Raw genomic sequence first — 20,005 nt, 5'->3', positions numbered from 1 at the left:
ACTATAATTTTCTTCCTGTGTGTGTTACACTGACCTATTTCTATTAATAATAAATGCCCAAAGCTCTATTGAAAATAAATAGCCATATTCCTTTTTGCTTATTATTAGCCAGAGTCTTGAAATTCACACTTGCACAAGGATGGCTCTAAAATGGATCCTAACAGATGGGTACTTCTTGAGCTGTCGTAAGGCCGATGGAGAAAATCCAGTCAATGTGTGGGTTAAGTCTGTGAAGAACAATCCTCATTCTGATGAACCATGTTACAAAGCCGGGCACTGGGTTCTTCATCTTATACTGTTTCCTGGCAGTGTGGGAGGCAAAGTGCATGCAGGAAACACTGTCACCCTTGTGGTTTCGAACAGTTCAGGTTGCCTTTTATGAATATGCATGAGGGGCTGGGTCTTGCTCTTGCCTCTGGAGTTTTCTTGAATTTAACTTAACCCTCACAAACCCTCTTCCTGCCTATGTTTTGAAGACGTTCCTTGAGGGGATTTGAAAAAGTGAGTTATTTCTCCAATTGTGGAGCATTTTACTTTTTCTTTTTCTCTTAAAGATGACAAACGGCACCCTGATTTATTTTTATTCACCGTGAGTCATTTACTAGTCTTATTTTATAAATAATATTTTCTACGTCTTACTCAGAGGCAGATGGGAAAGTTCAAGGAAACACCCTCTGGAAAGAGGAAAAGTATTTCAGTCTGGATTTGTACGTTGGTGCCATTGCTAGAGTCCCCCATGCACAGTGCTGCCATGAGGAAATAAACAGATGGCAAATAGTTCTTGCAAAGCAGCATTTAGAGGGGGTTTTCTTTGTTTGAGAAGTGACTGCTATTCTGCTCGTAGGGTGAACTCTGTGTATTCCAGAGAATGCAAAAAACAAGTTGGAAATGCTTTTCTAATATTCGTAAAACAGGTCACTGGGTCTAAAGGGCGCTTGGCCAGTTGGGAGCACACATACACACACTTGATAATCATTATTGCATGTTGTCTTTGCGAGAGGAAGTGGGGGAGGGGAGGGGAGCTCCTCTGAGCCAAGAGGCAGCTCCAGGAACCCACGTGGTGAACAGCATGTGCTGGGAAATGCCAGCCTGTGTCGCTCCTCAACTTGGCATACAGACTCAACTCCTGTTTGACAAAATTCACAAGGCAGACAGGGAGTAGTAGGGTTGTTTTCTCTGGACAAACAGTAATGGGTGAGGAAATGGGCAAATGTAGGTTGCTATGCAGTTGTTTTGCTGTTGATGTGGGAGCAATGCCAGGCAGCACTTAGATACTGGGAACATTTTCATTAATCTGCAGAGTCCCAGCCTTTCCATAAGAGAACCCCCACTAATGTCTTTTCCTTTAATGACAATAGTTAGGGAGAAAATGTACCTTTTTCCTAGATGTGCTGCTTTTGTTTCTCCACAGGCTAATAGTCCCTTCCTGAAATCCATTATCTACCTAATCCCAGTTGTCATAGATTACCAGTTTCTAACGAACTGTTTCGTTTGTTTGTTTTTAATGTTAGGCATTCTTTTTTTTTTTTTTTTTTTTTACCATAAACATTTGTGTTTTAAAAATTGCTCAGCACTATTTTGGCATTTAAAGTTCATGATGTAAGAGCTGATGATTTTGCCTCGTTGTTAAGTGGTGAAATAACAGGGTCAAAGTGAGGTTAACAGGATTAGAATCCCAACTGCTCTGGAGTCTTTCTTTTTTTGAAAAATGGTGGGGGAGAAGAATAGAAGGGTGGAAGGAAGGAAGGGAGGGAAGGAGGGGAGAGGGAGGGAGGGAGGAAAAGTCTATTCAAGAGAAAGTCTTATCTGAGCTAAACCTTTTTATATGCTCTTCCTATGTCTTACTTTATTGGTTCCACAAATACCTTTCTTTTTAATTTTTTTTAACGTTTATTTACTTTTGAGAGAGAGAGAGAGAGAGAGAGAGAGAGAGAGAGAAACAGAGCATGAGTGGGGGATGGACAGAGAGAGGGAGACACAGAATCCAAAGGAGACTCCAGACTGTGAGCTATCAGCACAGAGCATGACACTGGGGCCAAACTCAGGAACCGTGATATCATGACCTGAGCCAAAGTCGGACGCTTAACCGACTGAGCCACCCAGGTGCCCCCACAAATACCTTTTAAGAGTACACTAGGCATTATGAATAAAATAGAAATTTTGGTTACCATTTAAGGACATACTCTGGATTTTAGTCCCCAAAACTAAATCTGTTTTTCATTTTGCACCTCATATTCTGTCTCCAATGCCATTGAAAAAATAAAATAGATTACCTGTGACTTTTATTAACACAGTTTTGTTTTATAGCAAGTTTATGGATTGTGTTTTCCCCATGTCCAGTTATCTCTACTCTGTTCGGCTGTCCTGGACCACACAACTTAATCCAAGGTCTTAGAACCATGCTGTATCATTAAAAGGTCATGCAAAGTGTGCTTTTCAGTGAGTTTTTTGCAGCCTTCCATCCCAGGTCTGGATTGCTTCCTTAGCACCTCTTCCGTGAACTCCAATTGCTTGTGAACTTCTCTGTCTTCCCCATAGGCTGTGAGTACGTTCAAGGAAGGGCCTGTGCCTTGTTCATTTCTGAAGTGATGGCAACGTAATCAGCACTTAACAGATATTTGTAGAAAGAAATGAGTGCTGCGCAAAACATCTTTGTTTATATATTCTGACTTTATGGACTTTTTTGTTTTTATGGAATTGGATTCCAAAAGTGAGTTTGTTGGTTGAAGTCTCTCTATATTTTTAATTTTACTTTAGTTTTATTTTTTAATGTTTATTTATTTATTTTGAGAGAGAGCATGAGTGGGGGAGGAGCAGAGAGAGAGGAAGAGAGAGAATCTTAAGCAAGCTTCACGCTCAGCACTTGGCACTCAACGCGGAGCCCGACACAGGGCTCAATCCCACGACCAGGAAATCATGACCTGTGCTGAAATCAAGGATGCTTAGTTGACTGAGTCACCCAGGAGCCCCATTTTAATATATGTTGCTAGATTGCTTTCCAAAAAAGTTAAAGCATTTTCTCCCATATTTCCACCAGTAGTAGGTTTTATTGGTCTTCTAAATGTTTGCTAGTTTAATAGTATAATTTTTATTTTCCTGGCTATTCATCAGTTTGAGTGTTTGTTGGTGATTTAGATTTGCTGTTCTGTGAATTAACTTTTTATATATTTTGCCTATTTTGCCACATAAAAGTTTGCATTTAAATCAATATATATAAAAACAAGTATAAAGTCCTCTTTACCTAAAAATTCCAATTGCAGGTATGTATCATACAGAAATATTTAGATATATAAACAAAAATATACATGTAAGTATCCTATTACATCCCATCTGCATAATATATGCATAAGCATCCTATCTACAAACATAAGAGCATTGTAGTAACAAAAGCTGAAGTTTTAAGAAAAGAAGGTAGTTTGATATATGGTGTTTTCTTATTATGGAACAAGAAGAAGCATTTAAAAAAATGAGGTAAATCATGTACTACATAAAGGATTTCAGCCTATTGTTAAATGAAAAAAGCAAGTTGTAGAAGAGGAATTGCATAGTACTACCCTACATTGTATATTTAGAAATGCACAAGTGGAAGAAACTGTTTGTCCTTAATCTTAGAAACAATGAGAAACTGTTTTTTGACTCACGCTGCAACAAGCAGATAGCTACGATTGTAAAAGCTAGGTCACATTCCAAAAGATGCACTGAGGTTTGTTTTTCTGGTTTTTGTTTTTTTTTTAATGTTTATTTATTTTTGAGAGAGAGAAAGAGACAGAGCACAGTGGGGGAGGGGCAGAGAGAGAGGGAGACACAGAATCTGAAGCAGGCTCCAGGCTCTGAGCTGTCAGCACAGAGCCCCACGTGAGGCTCAAACCCACAAGCCATGAGATCATGACCTGAGCCTTAGTGGGACGCTCAACTGACTGAGCCACCCAGGCGCTCCTCACTGAGTTTTTATAATGTGGGAAATATATGACCAATTCGAGGTGGCAGAGAAAGAAACATAGGTAGAAAACTCAGTGAGTCAGTTCCTTGAGGGATCAATTAGTTGTGCAGTGACTAGCAAGAGGCACGATTAATTATTAATCTTATGTTTCTTTATGTGACGACTTTCTGTATTATTTGACACATGTTTCACAAACTCTGATATTGATAGCTAAAGATAGTTTACAGTTCAGATGGGTAAATTCTGTGTTTGTAGTGAAAACATTTAATAGAGTCCCTATCTTTTCAGATCCTCTCTGTTGTGTTTCCTAACTTAGATTTAGTTTGTGATAAAAGTGTATCACAAAATTCGGTGTTACTTGAGATCATCATCTCAATATAATGAGTTGGCAAGTAAATTCTGTGTTTTGTTCCCTGGATCGTTAATGTTCTCTATCATTTAGCTTTCTTATCAGTTTATTGAAAGTAGCTTAAGTTTAGCTCCGAGTGATTTGCTTCATAGGCCGTGAAGTTTTATTCCTATTTAAAGGAAGACACGCCTTTCTAATGTTTACATTTTGCCCTCTCGAAAAGATGACTTAACTATGTAGTTTCCACAACATAAGTGTGTATGCGTATGCCTGCAAACATCTTTTTGTATGTAAACCCTTAGAAATGAGCACTGTATGGACATAACAGCAAGCTCTTAACAGGCTTCTGTGCAGGGACAGGGAGAGAGAAAGGGGAAAAGGGATGCTTTGAGAGTTCACTTTTATTCTGAGTACTTCTATAACGTTTGATTTTTTTTTTTTTTAATTTTTTTTTTTCAGCGTTTTTATTATTTATTTTTGGGACAGAGAGAGACAGAGCATGAACGGGGGAGGGGCAGAGAGAGAAGGAGACACAGAATCGGAAACAGGCTCCAGGCTCTGAGCCATCAGCCCAGAGCCCGATGCGGGGCTCGAACTCACGGACCGCGAGATCGTGACCTGGCTGAAGTCGGACGCCCAACCGACTGCGCCACCCAGGCGCCCCATGATTTTTTTTTTTTTTAAGTGAGAATTGTTTCGTTGTTTGGTATTTGTGTAATGTTCAGAATGAAAAGAGAAAATAACTAGTAATTAGCAAAAATCAATGTTTTCTGTATCTCTCAGAACAATATTCAAGGAGATGACAACTTTTTGGAATCTAAGGATGCCCTTTAATTGCTGAGTAATTTTCTGGACAGTTATATGATAGTAGTTATACATTTAGTATCTGTTTACAAAAGAAATAATTATCTTGGGGTGTGCCTGGGTGGCTCAGTCGCCTAAGCATCCGTCTCTTGATTTCAGCTCAGATCATGATCTCATGGCACTGGGCTCTTCACTGGGTGTGGAGCCTGCTTTAGATTCTCTCACTCCCTCTGCCCCTCCCCTCAACAACAACAACAACAACAACAACAACAACAACAAAAAAAAAAGAAAGAAAAGAAAAGAAGAGAAGACACTACAAATCCATTTGTAGTTTTTAATCTGAAATATTATCTTGTCCATAGGGTTTCTCTCTGGTATCTCAACTCCCTTTCCTCTCATCAGTCTGGTAGATCCCAGCCTCGAGTGAGTTCACCTGTATGTCTCTCTGTGTGCACCCCACCCCACATTATCGAGGTGTCCTGGAGAAATAACACGACTAGGCCATGGGTACTCTCCAACTCCGTGTCATTAGGCCGCAGTCCCTCACAGCTGTCCAGCAACCCTCCTGTGTTTCCCTAGTCACCTTCTCTTCCACTTGCCATAGTAAATACTTCATCCACTCACCTTCTTCTCAGACATCAGCCTCCAAATAACTCACTTCTCTGATCTAGTTTTAGTTTCAGTCTTCTAGGCTAGATCCTCAGCTCTCAGCGGGTGAGAGCTTGCCTGCTTTGCTCACAGTTACCTCTCAGGACCCAGCCTACTGCTAGAGTGGGCACTCAATAAATATTTAAGGAATGAGTAAATGAGTGAATGAATGATGCTTTATAACAAATAGATGAGGAGGGATATGATGAAGGTTTCTGGGCCCCTTTGAGGGACTAGTGCTTAATGACGTGGAGCTGGCCTAGCACGCGTGGCTGCATGGTATTATTCTCCAGGAGACTGCAGTAGCGTGGGCGCACACAGGGAAACATAAAGATGAAGTCATTCAGGCTTGGGGATTTGCCAGGCTAATGAGGAGCAAGGGAGCTGAGACACGAGAGGGAGTGGTTAAAGTGAGGGACCATGGGATCTCTGCTGGGTAGGGAAGGAGTGAAGAGAGGAGGAGATAATAGGGGCAGATAGGACAAGGCTGATGTGAAGGCCTGGAATAGTCCTGATGGCCTGTGTGAAGACCAGCTAACTGAGAGCTGGAAGTGGAGGGTATTGTGGTTGGAGAGAGAAATTCTTGCCTAAGGGTTTCTGAGGTGAAGCAGTCCAGGGTGGTGGGCTGAGGGTGTGGCTGAGGTTGTATGGGGCTGAATGAACAGAGGGGTCAAAAAAAAAAAAAAAAAAGAGAGATAGAGAGAGAGAGAGAGAGGCCTTCAGGACGCTGGATATATCACCATGTAGATGTTCCAGGTGAGGAGTAAGTCTGTTTATGGGGGAAAGCGCCACCGTTTACAATGACAGCAGGGGCTGTGAGACTCAAAACCACCTCGATGAGGTGGGTTGGAAGGGGATAAAGGAATTAAATACATAGAGATGTGAAGAAAAGAAATTATTATGATGTAGGTGGTGTTGACTGATACTTCAAGTTGGAGAAAAGACTTAAAAGAGAGGAGTAAATATTGAAGAGCAGTGAAAATTGCGTGTAATTATCGGTTGTTTAAAGCAAACAGCACATAAAACAAAAATTCCAGGAAGTTCAAATACATGTCTCATCATTTGTTATTACTTGAAGATAAAAACTTAAATCATATAAAAGTTTTCTGAACCTCTCAGAAAACATAGCATCATCTCAAGGGGCTCACTTCTAGAAGGAAAACTGTAGTAACTTGCCAGTTCTAGTTCTGGTCAGGCATTCCTAGAATACCTTGGAGTGGATTTTAGTCTCACAGGGATCCCACTTCCAGGGTATCAACAGGTCCTGACAAATAAAGCTCTTGAAAACGTTCTCTACTGCAATGCTCGGTCTGCAGACCTAGTTAATGACAGAAACACATCTACTTCATTTCTGGTACTTTGATTGCTGATAAACTTGGACTTAAATACAAACTACTGTTCCTTCTCCTCTTAGAAAATGAAACTAAAAACAACTGCCTTGGCAAAGCATCTGTGTTCTATTATTACTAAATTTAAGGCAGTTTATCAAGTATACATGACATGCAGGATCTGAGTCCTTCCCTCACAGAGAGCAGTGCCTGAGGAGCAGGGACACAGCAAGAGAAAGGCTGTGGTGCTAACAACAAAGCAGCCTCCAGCATCCCCCAAATAGCTCGGTGTTGACTGTGGGCAAAGAGCTGAGAGCAACAGTGTGGGACCGAGTTGTCAGGGAAGGCCTCCAGGCATTACATAAATGCCCAAGGAGAGAGAAAGAATTCACACCAAGGAGGGAAATTATTTATGGCATTGCAAGGGTGAAAAGATTTTTTTTTTCAAGGTCCTGGTATCTCTGATACTGTATCCTAGTGTTTAGACATATGGAGTCACCATTGCCATTAAACTATTAAAATGTGGCAGAAGACTTGGAATCTCTTCAGAGCATGTTGTAGAAGGGCTGACACAACTCCAATTATGCCTTTGGTACAAGTATCATGTCAGATTGATGTCTGCAAAAGGAGAGGGATTTGGAAAACTGCATAATGGGTTCTTGTATTGTTTTTATCCTTTATTTGGTGCAATCCACACTCACCATGCCACTAGTAGCTTCCACAAAACTCAACAAGGTCAAGGTCTGTACGAAGGACTTGCTAGCTCCTTTGATCCCTCATGGAAACCTCTTAAAACCTGGATTTGATTCAGAGGTCTAAGCAAAAGCCCTCCATGAAGCCGTGCCATGCCTTGTAACTAAACTTTAAGCATTTTCTCCTTCGTTGTTCCTTTAGCAGAAATTATATCCCTGCTGCCCATCTATAAATTGTCCAAGCTGGAAAGGATGTTTTGTGTTTTTTTGTGTTATCTCACAGCCTGGGGAAAATTAACAGATGAAACAAGAAGTCAAAATGTAATAAGAGGGGCACCGTGCAGGATGGTGTGCATCTCTTTGGTATGAAGAAAAGACAGAGCACCCTTCATTTTCTTTTAGAGACTATTTGACCCATGGGCTTAACAAAAGCAGCAGAAGAAATGAGCCAAGAGTGGAAAAGAGTGTGTGTTGGTGATGTTGTTACTTAGCAACAGGAAGCTTCTGGCTGATGTTCTGAACTGAACAAAGGAAAGCAGCGATGACAGCATGGAATAAATGAATGGGGAGAAAATGAAAGGAAAGAAAGCAGATGCAGTGGTGGAAGAAGGCTAAGAGGGAAATGAGAAGTAAAGGAAAAGCATGGAAATGGACGTAGTAGTTACTTAAAAACCAGAATACTATGAATAAAATCATTTGGGAAAAAAAAATTAAATAAAGATGGAAATAGCCAGAAGAATAAGAAACCATCTGCAGGGGAAGCTGGTAGGCAACTAATTGGTGGAAAAAAATCCTCCCATGTATTGAACTCACAGTTCCTGGAATCTGAGTTTGAGGCCATGTAGGCTTGAGGCAAGGTGCCCAGAACAAAGTCCACACCACTGAGTCTGATTAGGCTACTCAGAAGATGAGCCAGGAGGTATGAGAGCTCCAGGGATATTTTGGTAGCATGTTAGAATAGGTATGAACCCATAGAATAACCCTACAATAACTTTTAGGCTTTTAGACCACTACATCAGTTCTCACCCAAAAGGGCAACCCCAGGAGAATTGGAGAAACTTTAGATCTGGCAAGAAAACTCCTAATTCCATCTCTGATTCTTTCAAAATCTTATTACAATGTCATAGCACAGAGCAGGCCAAAAAAGTATTTACTATGGATACATAAGCCTTGATGTAGTCCCAGGGCCTTTGACATGGCAGTTACATGACATCTTGTAGGCCTGGGTGTTTGTTTATATTACATGACCAGTAAACTTGTCTTCTACATTTGTTTCTTAAAAGGGCAACCATGCTTCCTAGCCCATCCTCCGCATTTTTTGACCATTTACACTTGTAAGTCAAAATATCATGAGCATTTCCTCCCAGTATATGTACATTTTTATTCATAAGCAATATACATATACTATCCAATGATACGTGGGCCATTAGAATATGACAAGATAAAATTATATACATGTGTTTTTAATTTTATTTAATTGCTTAAGGGTTTTATTTTGTTTGTTAATGGAAACTTCACCTCCTTATCCTTACCTTCATTTCCCCACTCTTCCTCTAGCCTACCTACCTACCAACCACAGGGCATAACTTAGGAGGTAGCATGGAACAGGGGACATTAGGTATTTGCAGTAAATAGAAGTGGAATGACATTTTTCCATTCCCTGCTCAGAGCTATCACCTCATATTTTATAGGGATACATGGAATTATGTTATCAACTCCCATTATTTATATTACCACCTTATCAACTCTATATGTTATTCATTAGCTACATATGAAATAGGACTAAGTTTTTAAGTTAATCCTCTTTCAAAAACACTTCTTTTATCTATAGCATTTAATTTCTAGTTAAGCATGGCTAAACAATACACTTTTTGGTCTGCTTCTTTCTCAAATCTCACTAAACTGACAGTGAAAGGATAGGCCATGAAGAAGCAATGAAAATTATAAAAAGCTTGGTGTATCTATTACTGCATAAAAACTACCTCAAAATTAGTGGCTTAATATAACACCATTTATTAGAAAACCATTCTTGGGTCAGCAATTTGTTCAAGGTGCGGTCCGGATGACTCATCTCTGCCCCCCGTGGCGTCAAGTAGGCTTACTTGCAATTGCAATCAGTGGGCATTTAGCTGGGGTTAATAATTAGGGTGCCTTAGTTCTCCACATGGCTTCCCCAGCAGGCGAGCTCAGGCTTCCTCACGTATTGTTGAGATTCCAAAGAAGGCAAGAGCTGAAGCTGCAAAGGCTTCTTGGGGACTTGTTAGAAGTCATAGACATCACTTCTTCACTTCTGCAGCATTCTGTTGGTTAATGCAAGTAGCAAGGTGTAATAGACTGGGTTGTGTTCCTCTGAAACTCTTACCTTGAAGCCCTAACCCGCAATGTGACTGTATTTGGAGATGTACAGACTTTAAGAAAGTAGTTAAGAATAAATAAGGTGATAAGGGTGGGCCCTTCATCCAATAGGACTAAGTGCCCTTCTAAGAAGAGGAAGCAACACCAGGGATATGCATGCACAGAGAAAAGGCCTCAGCAAGGAGGTGGCCTTCTACAAGCCATGGAGAGTGGTCTCACCTGATACCAATCCTGCCAATACTTTGACCTTGGACTTCCAGCCTCCACAACTATGAGAAAATACTTTCCTATTGGATAAGCCATCCAGTCTATGGCATTTTGTTATGACAGCCTCAGAAGACTAATACACAAGCCCAGCCCAGATTTAAGGAGTAGAACATAGACACCACCTCTTGATGAAAGGAGCTGTAAACAATTTTGTGACCATTTTTAATCTACCACATTTGGAAAATGTCAGCTTGTTTTAGAAAGTGTAAGTATATCAAGAGGAATACTTAGAGAAATGCACATATTACTCCTCCCTACCACCGCTTATTTTCTTTAAACAACTTTGTAACTGAAATTGCATCAACATTTTTTTTTAATTTTTTTTTCAACGTTTATTTATTTTTGGGACAGAGAGAGACAGAGCATGAACGGGGGAGGGGCAGAGAGAGAGGGAGACACAGAATGGGAAACAGGCTCCAGGCTCTGAGCCATCAGCCCAGAGCCCGACGTGGGGCTCGAACTCACGGACCGCGAGATTGTGACCTGGCTGAAGTCGGAGGCTTAACCGACTGCGCCACCCAGGCGCCCCACATCAACATTTTTTATCTAGGTAAATAAGAGGTAGTAACTTAGTAGGCATATATATAATTAGGTATAACTAGAAAATGATATCAAAGGCAAAGAATTTCCCCTAGAAAGCAGAAGCCACATTATGCCAAAGCAAAGCTATATATGGAGAATAAATATAGAGGAAAAAAATGCCTTTTCTAAGATTGAGCATTAAGCTTTAAATACTGTATTAAATTTATTCTTCTCTGACTACTGAGTGAACATTTTTCATTTTCCATAGTTTTTGTACCATATCAATAGATGTTATATCATATGGACCTTTCTCCATCCTTTTCTCTAATAAAAACCTCAATTTTATTCAGGTATTCAACCTATCCCTTTTATACAGAGGCACACTAATTAGATTGAGCCATCATGTTAATTCCTTTCCTCTATCGTAATGACCAGTTCAGAAATCCAATATTGAATGCTATTTTGTACATGCCATTTCCATGGTGACCATTATTGATGCAGAGAATGCAAATCACTCTGAATGGGAGGACTTATAATCCATGACTCTGAGATGGATGGTCTCTCTTCTACGGAACATAAACATTGTGATCTGGTGGCCACCTTAATAACCATGAGGACTGCTCACCTAAGGACAAAGGTAATACACTGAGGCTCCTGAATGTCACCTTCTGTCTAGAATTCTTCTTGTGTTATGTAATAAGTGTTCTGACTCTTTAGGCCAGTTTCATACAGGATTTTTTTTTTTTTTTTTTTTTGCCTGTAGCCAAAAGAATCCTTCCTATCTGATGATGCTGTTCCTGTTTAACCTGAGGAGTCCTCAATGATCTCACATGGAATGGTTTTACAAGGCAAGTCAGTTCTTTCCATACTCCACTCCATTGCTCCTCAAAATCGCCAGATCTGTAAGCAGATTGAGATCTCTGTATGCCTCACAAGATCCATTTTAAAGCAAATCTAAGAAGAGAAAACGCACCCATCAGAGGAATTGAAAGACTGCTAATTTATGTTGGTAAAATATGGACAATATGTGAGGAAATGGATTCTGAGAGTACCAAACTAAGGAAGGAAGAACACAATTATAGATCAGATAGAATTTATCACTAGGGATGCAGTTATTGGAGATTCTGGATTTAATGTTCTAGCTCAAACAGTTGGAAGTTGTCTAAATTATTTGCTAAATTATCTCATGAGCTGTGCTCAACAGTAGCCCATTCTAAATGAACCTGTGATACTAGAAATTTCTTACTAAAGGGGAAGAAATCCAGAAGTTTTATGGAGATATAGATATTGGGTAGATTATCTCCTGTGAATTGTTCACCTATTCCCTGTTTCCTTCTTCTAGGGGGAGGAAGAAATGACCAGAAAACATTTCCCATACCAGGGGCTTGAGAATTGTATAGGTGTATGCAAGATCCCACTTCTTAAAAAGCACTTTGGTGGCTCTTCATATGCTGAGGTAAGAAGAAAATACTCTGCGTTTGAAAAGCACTCCTGATTTCAAATTGGCATGCTAAGATGGAAGAGGGCAAGTAGTGGCACTTAACTGTCAAAGTCAAGGTGGGCATGCTGACCATAATAACAACAGAGCTGGCATGGTGTTCAAAATGATACAACTCTCAAAAGTTTCTGCAAGTTTTTTATATGTAAGAGACTCACAGTGATCAAAATAGATGATAAGTTAGGGTTCTAATTCATTTGTAGAATGGAAAATACTCCAGGGTTAGTGGTTACAGTTCTAGTGGTGTGTTCTTGAACTCAGTAGTTCTGGTGGTGGCCTTTGGACACCTGCCTCTCCAATCTTTACAGTGATTTTGTAAGCACCTAATCTCCTGTCTTAAAACTCTTCTACTTAAAGTACCTAGAGTGGTACAGTGCACATAACACTCACTGATGCATTCCACTAGAGCTCTAAACTCTTGCCATGATTCTTTCTTCAGTTTCTGGGTATATTGTTGGGATAGATACTCTCAGAAAATGGCAGAATTCCAACATTGACTTCTGATCTATTGATTAGAAGCTACCAAAGATATTATGGTAGGAATAGTTTAGTGAAAGCTCAGGAGCTCAGCCTCCCAGATCTCAATTTAAAAAAACAACTTACTGAGGGGCACCCAGGTGGCTCAGTTGGTTGAGCATCTGACTTCGGCTCTGGTCATGATCTCGTGGTTTGTGGGTTCGAGCCCCGTGTCGTGCTCTGTGATGGCAACTTGGAGCCTAGAGCCTGCTTCAGATTCTGTGTCTCCCTCTCCCTGCCCCTCCCCCCTCACGCTCTGTCTCTCTCTCCCTCTCAAAAATAAATCAAACATTAAATAACAATTAAAAATACTGTAATTTTTTAACTGCCTCTTTAAGAAAATACTGAGATGAGGCTACTGTATTTCCTATCATATCCCTACTTTGGGCCAGTGCAAAACATGGGAGAATTTTGGGGTGCCTGGCTGGCTTATTGATAGAGTGTGCAACTCTTGATCTTGAGGTTAGAAGTTGGAGCCCCTGGTTGGGCATAGAGATTACTTCAAAAAAGAAGATGGGAGAGTTTTGAGAATCCAGGGGATTACTATAGGCTGAGTCAAGTAGTAACTACAAGTACATATGATCTTCCATGTGTAGTTGCTTTATTGCAGCAAATCAACATATGCTGAGGCATACTGACTGCAGCTTTTATCTGGACAAATCTTCTTCTCCGTTCCAACACAGAGAATACCAGAAGTAGTTTGATTTCGCCTAAAGTGGCAGAAATAGATTTTCAAATCAAGATTATCTTAATTCTCTATTCTATGTGCCATAAATGAGTCTACAAGAATTAGGTTGTCTAACCATCCCCAGGGCTAAATTGGTGATAATATGCTGATGAGTTCCAGAGAGCAGAAAGTGCTGGTATCTTAGACTAAAAGTAGGCATGCCAGACGGTGGGAAATAAATCATATGTTAATGCAGTGAAGTTTCTTCGGATCTGTTTTGTGTGGCATGTGAGTTTATCCTCTCCAATGTCAAGGACAATTTGTTTTCTACATCTAGAGAAAAGTGCTGTGATTAATGGTGCTGTTTAGATTTTAGAAGCAGCATATATCACATTTTGTGTGTCCTTCAGCTCTTTCCTGAGACACCTGAAAGGCTGACAGCTTTGAGTAGAGTCCAAAGGAAAATTCTCCATGTGGTCCAGGCTGCAGCTTTTCCATATGGCCTTGTAGGATCCAGTGAGGTTAGTGGTCATTAAAAATCAATTGAAGTCTGTGGTGTGGAAAGATTTAATGCAAGATTCCCAGCAGAAAGATCACAGTTTTAGGAGAACGCTTTACCTCCTTCAGTGAATAACCATTCTTCTTTGGAGGAATAGTACTTGGCTTGCTATTGGGCCAGCCATATACCTGGGCCATAAAAACCAGGTACTTATGAAATATAAGCTACCTATCATGAACTGAGTGTTATCTGATCTACTCAGCTATAAAGTCAAACATAGCCAAGTAGAAATAGTCTGTGGGTGAGTGCATCTTAGCAGATCCTGAAAGCTCCAGTCTCACACACTGATATCTTCCTGTTATGCCTACTCATGCCACACTGCCACCTCTCCACCAACCAACCCACAGAATCATGAACAGTTAACTCTCTATTATGAGTTAACTGAAGAAAAAGAAAAAGAGAGCATAGTTTACAGATGGCTTTGCATAATAAGCTGGAACCATTTCAAATGGATTGCTGAGTCCTACTCAGTCCCACTGAAGTGAAGGTGGAAAATTTTACCAGTAGGTACAACTTTGAGAGATATGACATCTTTGTTTTTTTTCCCTGGAAAGAGAAATAAGTTAATAGGCAGTAACAGATGATTTAGTCAGATTGACATGGACATGAAAAGAGTAAGAAGGCCAGAGGACTAGTGACAAAAAGGCTTGGGAAGAAGCATGTAGGTGGGTCTCATAAAATGGGCCCGTGTGTAAAGATAGTTAGGTTCCATATACATGTCCATAATATTGACTGACAGCCCAATATCCATTCTTGTGAATAAAACTTCAATTTTATACAGGTATCCAGGCTCCTGCATGTGACTTTATACTCCAAGGAAGGCTGGTCACATTTACACCCAGCAGGTGAATCAATTAATCTAGCCAATCACAGTTATCTAATCTCCTGACGAGTGGTTGGTTTATGAGAAGCCACGTGACCCAGTTTTGGCCAATAAGACATTGCAGGAAGTCTGCTGGGGGGTTAGTTCTGTGCTAGTTTCTTCATCTATTAAAAAGAAAATAAGGGGTACCTTGGTAGCTCAGTTGGTTGAACATCCGACTCTTTATTTTGAGTCAAGTTGTGATCTGGGGTTGTGGGATGGAGCCCCGCTTCCAGCTCTGTGCCAACAGCATGGAGACTGCTTGGTACTCTCTCTCTCTCTCTCTCTCTCTCTCTCTGTCTCTGCCCCTTTCCCCTGCTCACACTCTCAATAGATAGATAGATAGATAGATAGATAGATAGAAAGAAAGAAAATAAGATAGTCCCTTCATCTGTCTCACTTGGAAATGGGAGTTAGCCTTACAAATAAGGAAAGAGAGGGGTGCCTGGGTGGCTTAGTCGGTTAAGCATCCAACTTTGGCTCAGGTCATGATCTCCCAGTTCGCAGGTTCAAGCCCCGCATCAGACTCTGTGCTGACAGCTCAGAGCCTGGAGCCTGCTTCAGATTCTCTCTCTCCCTCTCTCTCTCTCCCTCTCTCTCTCTCCCTCTCTCTCTCTCTGCCTCCACTGCTCACACTGTCTCTCTCTCTCAAAAATAAATAAAAACTTTTTAAAGAATTTTAAAAATAAGGAAAGAGAGGGTTGCACTTGTGCTTGTATTGGTTGTAGCAACAACTAACTGCATCAGTGGTAGTACAGAAAGTATGGTGTTGACAGTGGCAACTGTGCAAGCTGTAATAGCTGACACTAAGTGGCAGCAGCACCATGTCCTCACAGGACTAGTTTCGTGTTAGATTCTGGTTGTATCCCTGGCTGCATGGCTTCTGAACTGGATTGCTCTCCTGGATAGTTTGTTTTGCTTTGTTTTGTTTTGTTTTGTTTTGTTTTTAACGTTTATTCATTTTTTGAGGGGAAGGAGGGGAGGAGAGAGAGGGAGACACAGAATCTGAAGCAGGCTCCAGGCTCTGAGCTGTCAGCACAGAGCCTGATGTGGGTGGGGCTCAAACTCACAAACCTCAATATCAGGACCTGAGCTGAAGTCAGACACTTCAACTGACTGAACCACCCAGAAAGCCCTCTCCTGGACAATTTTTGAGCTAACCAATAAGCCTTTCAATAAATCCTTGCATAGTCCATTTCTATTGTTTGCCGTGAGGTTCCCTGGCAGATATAGATCTTCTGGATCAAATGATCTTTGAGATATTGGTCCAAAAGAAAAGCATTTTTACAGCACTATCATTGTTTTCAGAGTTGAGTGTTTCCTTGCAAGTTTTACTTTTTGATGTTATTAAAAGTTAGGAAAGGGGCACCTGGGTGGCTCAGTCGGTTAAGCGTCCGACTTCGGCTCAGGTCATGATCTCGCGGTTCGTGAGTTCAAGCCCCGCGTCAGGCTCTGTGCTGATGGCTCAGAGCCTGGAGCCTGTTTCAGATTCTGTGTCTCCCTCTCTCTCTGACCCTCCCCCATTCATGCTCTGTCTCTCTCTGTCTCAAAAATAAATAAACGTTAAAAAAAAAAAAAGTTAGGAAAGACAAATGTTCATCCACCTACCAGTAGTATCGTCTGGATCAATCTCCAGCTTGTACAAATAACTAAGGAGTAAAACATGGAAATTTTAAAAATTTATTTAAAATTAATAATGGACTAAATGAAAAATATGAAATTGGAAATGGAAAATAAAGGCAATACCTTACATAGAAGTTTTGGTGCTAGCGTTTACTTATTACTGCTCCTGAAACAAATAGGCAGAACTTTAACTCTCACAGAGACTTTTAAAATGTATCATCAGACTATCCTTTTTCATGAACTGTATGTTGTAGTTTCACCAATTTTTCAAACTATCCTGAATTCTCTGCTTTCCTTCCATCTCATCTCAACACTTTGGGCCACATGATTCCTACCTTCACAGTCTTTGTATGTCTATACCTTCAGGCCAATGCTAATCAGAGGTAAGAAGAATTTAAATAGCCCCAGCCTCACATTTTGGCTTACTATATGCCAGGCATGCTTCTTGGCATTAAAGATGTTTCAGCATCCCAAAGATACAAATTTCAAGTTTTAGTAGGACTTCCTTTCTAATGATTTCTCTCCTTGCCTGCCAGCAAAAATCCCTCATGCCCTCTTCTGTCAATACATCTATACTTTGTTTCATTTCCTCTGTACTGGCCTAGCTCACTGCCATCTGTGCCCCAAGTATGGAAGTGTAGTGGGAAGTCTGAGTAAATCTATTAGATGAAAAGAAGTTGGGCATTGTTGCTTTTTCCATTTGAGAGATTAATATTTTTATTTACTTCAGATGTATTATCTTATACTTTTGTAAGACCCAGATGTTTCAAATTAGTCAATGAGGGTGAGTCTTTTCTTGTTGGGGTGGGACGGGCGGGGAGGTTGTTTTTTATAGTTGCAATGCTTAGCTCTGAACTCTGTCCTTGGGGGACTATTTTAATGCCTATATCACCTGCTGGCTTTGGGAGCAAAGGCTGATTGCTTTCAATGCTTTGTCCCATATATGGGTGCATGCCTCTTCCTTGGACATCGTTTAGTTCAACTGAGATACTTAATACCCAAATTGAACTTCACAAAAGGCTAGAATATAATGAAATGGCAATTACTAAGAGTAGGACCATAAGAGTAAATAATATAACATACATTGTATAACTTACTCATCTTCAGCTTTTAACTCATTATAGGGCCTTTCCTTTTTGTTTTGTGTTCTGTTTCTGCAAGCCCATATCCCCAAATAGCTGGCCTTGTCACTCTTAAGACCCAGAAAGGGATGGGAACTTCCATTTACCTTAGGCCCATCATCTCAGCTCTGGATTTCTACCTGAGGGCCTCCTTCCCCGGATATTTGATCCTGGTAATAACCACAGGCTTTATGAAGGAAGAAAAGACATCTCCAGTGGCATAGCCTAACCCTACCAGTCCTATCCTGAGCACACATATCAGGTATTAGGCCTCTTTCAACTGCAGGTGACAAAAATTTATCTTAAACTTGCTTAATAAAAATACATAATTCTTTGGCAAAGATAATTGAAAAGACAGATCTTGCTTTTTCAGGCAGGGCCGAACAAGGAAGTTCAAATGACTGTCATCTGTCTATCGTCATTTGACAGAGCTTTTCACGTGCTTTCTCTTTTTCTCTATCTCAGTCTTACTCTTGTTTAGAACTCTCCCCCCCCCCCCGTCTATTCTTATTTGTTTTCCTTTCCTTTAAGTCCATCTCCAAGGAAAATTGCCCACACTTTAGTAAAAATGGCATTAGCAACTTTAGATCTACCTTAAACTACAGCAGTCCCAATGAAAAGAGAATGATGCAATCCCTGCCTTTTGGTGTGGGTCCATCAAAATCTTAAGAGATGGCTCTGATTGGCCCAGTGTGGCTCTCTGAACCAATCCTGTAACTGGCAGATTGGCCAGCCTAGATAACGTAACTATTCCTGTGGAAGGAGTGCCCTGTGGTTGGCAGTTTTACTAGGAGCAGAGTGGTATTTTCCTAAAGGAAAAACCTCAAGGCATTCAAAAAGTGACAGATCCAGATACACTATGGTAGTCCCAATATTCGTTCTAGAGATGTAGGTATATAACAGCAGGAGATTATTAGAGTCATAGTAAGATAAATTTGCTATGGTCTACAGGTCAGACACAGAAAAAATTGTGAATTATTATTATTTTTTTTAATTTTTTTTTCAACGTTTTTATTTATTTTTGGGACAGAGAGAGACAGAGCATGAACGGGGGAGGGGCAGAGAGAGAGGGAGGCACAGAATCGGAAACAGGCTCCAGGCTCCGAGCCACCAGCCCAGAGCCCGACGCGGGGCTCGAACTCACGGACCGCGAGATCGTGACCTGGCTGAAGTCGGACGCTTAACCGACTGCGCCACCCAGGCGCCCGTGAATTATTAATTATAAAACTGGTTCAGTCATAAGCAATCTGAAACATTACATCACCAGAGTTGTGGAGAATGGTCTCCAAAGTATTAGACAAGCCTAAATCCCATATAAGATCAAATGCCATATAAGGCATATCCAGAATTTAACATGAAATATTTTTGAACTTTAAATTTAATGAATTTACTTTAATTAATAATTTAAAAAATATATAAGTTATAGACCCAATTTGGCTTTCCCTGAAAACACAGGCTGAGACAAAGACTTGGCTGCAGATCATATGTTAAGGAAGTAATTCTAGGAAACAGGGAGCGTGAGACAAGAGAAGAAAAAGTCAATATAAGGGTGTGTTATTTAAGTCTCTGCTGAAGGCACAAGGACTCAGTTTGGCTGAAACTTTTGGGAAGTATGAATTTTTTTCAGAACTTTCTATCTGAGGGAAGTGAGGATGAAATATGGTTCCCACCTTGGCTAATGGCTGACATTTGCCCTGGGGAGTATTAGCATAGCTCACTTCAGGGCTGTGTTTATACGTAAGACCAGTGGCTCCAAGGCATGGAAGAGGCACAAGACCGAAAGTGGAATAATTCTATACCTGCTTGAGTTAGGATCTTGTCAACAGAAGGTGAACCTTAACACTTAATAGCTAAAAACAGAGATGGGCCAAGGGAATGGGAATGGGGCTCCAAAGTATCTGCTATATAAAATAAACATATGTGAAGACCAAATATGGTACATACATGGTTTGCCAGTATTTGATTTTCAGTCCATTGGTTTAGAAATTCCCAAACTAGGGGCACCTGGGTGGCTCAGTTGGTTGAGCATCTGACTTCAGCTCAGGTCATAATCTCATGCTTCCTGAGTTCGAGCCCTGTGTCGGGCTCCCTGCAGTCAGCTCAGACCCTGCTTAGAATCTTCTGTCTCCCTCCCTCTCTCTCTCTCTCTCTCTCTCTCTCTTTCTCTCTCTCAAAAATAAATAAATAAATAAATAAATAAATAAATAAATAAACATTAAAAAAAATTCACAAACTAGGGGTGCCAGACTGACTA

At 40.6% G+C, this 20,005-nt stretch overlaps 1 protein-coding gene and 2 long non-coding RNA genes across 3 annotated transcripts in view; all 3 read left to right on the top strand.

Moving 5' to 3' along the window:
• The first annotated feature begins 468 nt into the window (after positions 1-468).
• Positions 469-11,754, top strand: LOC121029979 (uncharacterized). The gene is made up of 3 exons (XR_005790011.1): positions 469-501; positions 11,407-11,542; positions 11,669-11,754. It is a non-coding gene; the product is annotated as an uncharacterized LOC121029979 (long non-coding RNA).
• Positions 1,827-10,680, top strand: LOC121029978 (uncharacterized). Its single transcript, XR_005790010.1, has 3 exons — positions 1,827-1,838; positions 8,524-8,526; positions 8,795-10,680. It is a non-coding gene; the product is annotated as an uncharacterized LOC121029978 (long non-coding RNA).
• A 497-nt stretch (positions 11,755-12,251) lies between the features above and the next one.
• The window catches only part of CEP85L (centrosomal protein 85L), a 209,297-nt gene continuing 201,543 nt past the window's right edge, over positions 12,252-20,005 (top strand). The window contains exon 1 of the mRNA XM_040474488.1: positions 12,252-12,361. The gene's annotated coding sequence lies outside the window, so the exon portion shown is untranslated. The remainder of the gene's footprint in view (positions 12,362-20,005) is intronic.

Source organism: Herpailurus yagouaroundi, unplaced genomic scaffold, assembly GCF_014898765.1.
Source record: "Herpailurus yagouaroundi ecotype Mexico unplaced genomic scaffold, PumYag 139, whole genome shotgun sequence".
Lineage (NCBI taxonomy): Eukaryota > Metazoa > Chordata > Mammalia > Carnivora > Felidae > Herpailurus > Herpailurus yagouaroundi.
This window is presented reverse-complemented; position numbering and strand designations above follow the sequence as displayed.